The sequence below is a fragment of the Plasmopara halstedii genome, assembly GCF_900000015.1.
Source record: "Plasmopara halstedii genome assembly, contig: Scaffold_1561, whole genome shotgun sequence".
NCBI classification, from domain to species: Eukaryota; Oomycota; class Peronosporomycetes; order Peronosporales; family Peronosporaceae; genus Plasmopara; species Plasmopara halstedii.
The window spans coordinates 796,988-800,717 of record NW_020188473.1 but is presented as its reverse complement, the minus strand read 5'-3'; positions in this window follow the sequence as shown (position 1 = coordinate 800,717).

The window sequence follows — 3,730 nt, the reverse complement described above, 5'->3', positions numbered from 1 at the left end:
AAGTCCAGCTGTCTTATTTGACAGCTGTTAAGTTAAACATAGCCTTAACTTCCCCCCCTCAAGAAGTCAATATGTAGCTGAAATAGCAAGTAGTTATACAATTAATTAAGTTACACTGCATAGATTGGAAACCCAATAGATTTAGATTTGCCGCAAATCAAACCGAGAAATTACAGTTTACATATTAAACGAATGAGTGAATTAGCCTTGAAGTTAGGTTTTAGTTACTTTTGGAGTAAGCGGATTGCGATCCGCTACACTCGTACTGATTCTAAGTATAGAACGAAGGTCGCCAACCTTAATTAAGCTTCCTCTAAGCGAAATAGCTACGGCAGCCCCGCTGCACTTGGTAGTTTTTGTAGTCAATCTACACCTGAGTCATTACGACCGACACTCTGTGAATTCTCTTATTTGCCCCAGGGCATTCAGGAAGGGGTTAAAAAGCTGATGTCTCTGCTAGGCCCCGAGGGCGTGCAACACCTCGCTTCGCAAAGACCTGAAGCGATCAGATCGCGCCCAGAGGCGCTTTTAAGCTAAGAAAATGCTCTGTTAGAGCATCTACAGCAGAAGATGCCGGCGTCGACTGCTTTCCTGACACCACCATCGTCGACGGATGACTCCCCCGATCCAAGCCGCTCATGGTGAGTGTTAAGACCTTCGAGGGCAATGGTGAAGAGAATCTAGAAAAAATGGACATGGCGTCTGCCATGCTCCAGACCGAGTAACAGCGCGTGGCGCTAGCTATCTCCGAGCTTGGGGGTCGAGCCCGAGAACGGGCACTGGAGTGCGGCACTTCGGTCAAAGCGGCGTTTGCCTCCTGAACGGATCTGAAGCTGCAGCAATCACGAGGGTTCTCGTCGCCTAACCAGATATATCGCGTGTGGTCGCGTTTTCTTGCCACCGGACAGGGCAAGAAGGAATTGGTGGACTTTGTCCAAGTGTTGCGTATTTTCATTGCCGGTATGGCAGCCGATCCTTTTCCCGAGGCGGTCACAGTGACCGTTCTAATTGAGGGTCTCCGCACTGGCGTGGCCAGAATGTAAGTCTTCCGATTGCACCCGACTTCTTTGAAGAAGCAGTGAATATGCCGAATTTAATTTCAAGTCGGCACGGCTTGGTTGGAATGCAAACTCTTGCAACTCGTCGGATGGGCCTGAGCCGATGGATCCAAGTTTTGCTGAGGACGAGGAGGTAGAGCTCCGAGCGGCCAAGCAGCGTTCGAACACCCGACGGTGTTTTGTCGGTGAAACACCCGTGACCTTCGGATTGGTCGTCCCCTGCGCAAGGCGCGTCAACATTCATCGAACCGTGTCGCGGGGAACCGATAACATCCAGTAGGCGTGGGGTGGCCTACTGGGGAAGAACTGATCTCTGCGGAAATTCAAGGAGGTAAAGGTCAGCAGGGCCCAGCCCCGGAGAGCTCCGTGCTCTTGAACACGGAACGTGTATGCAAGCCGGGCTTGCTGGTCGTGTTAGCGACCATAAAGGGCTTTAAGAAGTCATGGGAGATCCTGATCGACTTCGGGCTGCGCTGGGCAATTATGCTTGACGCTCCAGGATAGAAGAAAGTTAGCTCTATATTGAGGCGCTGAAAGCGGTTGAGTGATATCGCCACTGTTCGCTTAGCCGCGGGGGCATGTATCACGGTGCCGAGGGTCCCTGTGGACCTCGGTGTCAGGTTTCTTGACTTTGATAGCGCGAAATGCTGCTTAGTCTTAGACTTGGATTCAATGTATAATATCATCCTTGGTATGGCATGGTTGGAGCACTATGAGCCATGGATCGACTGGAGGTCAAAGACCTTGGGCGCTACGCGCACGTCTTCTGGTGGTGCTTTGGTGAATTATGAACCCACCACAGCTCGGAGGCAAAACCGCTGTTGGCGACGGGCACTGGACCGAGACGGTCAACGCGCTGGAGATCGGACTATTTGAGGTGGTGAACACCGAAGGTATATCGGGCAAGAGTCTCGAGCATGGCTCGCGGGCTGATCGAAGAGTGGCACGTAACGCACTGAGCACTGCTCTAGTATCAAAGCAGTTGTTGTATGCCAAGAGTGGCATGGACGGCCGAGGGCAGAGGCACCAAATCGAGGGCTCAGTGATGCACGTAAAGTAGCACGTAGCACTGCTCACGTTACGAAGCAATTGCTGCATGCCCAAGGTGGCATAGTCAAACGAGGTCCGAGGCATTTTGAACAAGGCCCTTCAGATGCGCTTGAAATGGCACGTAATCCACTGAGCACTGCTCACATTACAAAGACGTTGCTGCATGCCGAGAGTGGCATGGTCGGACGAGGTCTGAGGCATCAAGGGCAAGGCCCTTCAGATGCGCGTGGAGTTGTACGTATTTTTTTAGTTGAAGTTAATTTATAAAAGCTTAAACTTTGTAATACAATTGCTCATTATGTAAGCTAAAATTGCTAGATCTACTGAAGGTCTCAGCTTGGTTTGGAAAATGGACTACTTCAAGAACACCAGTTTCTACAATTTCTCATCTTTTGGCGAAATTCTTGTGCGTTCTTTTATTTTTCGCTATATCGGCCTACTGGTGTGTTATGCATTCGATGCCTCAAGTGATGCGTTCTCTTCCTCTCCGTCGTCGTCGATATTATTCTCAGATAGTTATACACTGGGCGAAGACTGTGGATCTAGCAGCTCTTCATCGAATGTTGTTAATAAGATCAAGGCTCCGATGGAGCAGGGAATGGGAACACTGGATGACGCCGACTGCGTAATTCCACTGGTCTCACTGAGAGCTAAAACCTCCAAAGAGAGGAGGCGGCGATGCCGTATGTCATCTGCAAGACGCAGGGCGTCGACCCTGGCCCAGGGTGAGTCTACCGATGACGATAGCGCACAGCTATACACCCCCGCTAACGGTATGACGAGAGAGGAAGAGTCAGCGAGATCTCCTCATTCATGACCTCTTTCCATTTTTTTAAGACAGTGCTTTGCCATCAGCACGAGGTTGGTGTTGGCGCACGACCATCGCGAACGATACATTCGAGGTCAAATATCGAATACACTCGCCATCGTACGTAATATAATATTTTTGGCGAAGACAGCGGCGACGTCACCCGCGAGGCCATTCCCGTGATAGATGGTCCTCATGAGCTGAACGAGATGTCCTTCGAAGAGTTTGGCGGTGCCTTAAAGGCAGGCAATTTTGCCGAGGTGGTCATTATACGACCAAACGAGGAGGTTAACTTGTTGATGCTTCTGGACGAAGCTGTCCTGGAGGACACTTAGAGGGCGCTGAACGCACGAAGTGGATCTTCGAGGATCTTTCTGGTCCGTACTATCCTTTGGTAAAGGAATCTCAAGACGTCGTCTTCAAAGACTCGCTGTCGCTCTACCTCCGGACCGAGGTGTGCGTCATGAGAGTGACCTGATTCCGGGAACCAAATTCTGTGTAACATGTCAATGACCCCTGTTCAAGGAGCAGTGCGACGTCATTGACGCCTATTTCTGTGCGAAGCACGACGCAGGGATGGTACGTGAGAGCAAGTTTCCCCATTCGACATCCACGTTTTGTGTCCGGAAGCCAAACGACAAGTGGCGTATCGTTCACGCTTACAATAAGCCAAACGCTGTAACCATTTCGGCGCAGACGCCATTTCCTAGGAAGGATGTTCTTCAGAACAACATGATAAGATAAGTATAGTGCACACGACTTGGTCGATGGGTATTACCAATTGCCCATGAGAGCGAGTGATATACCGCTGACT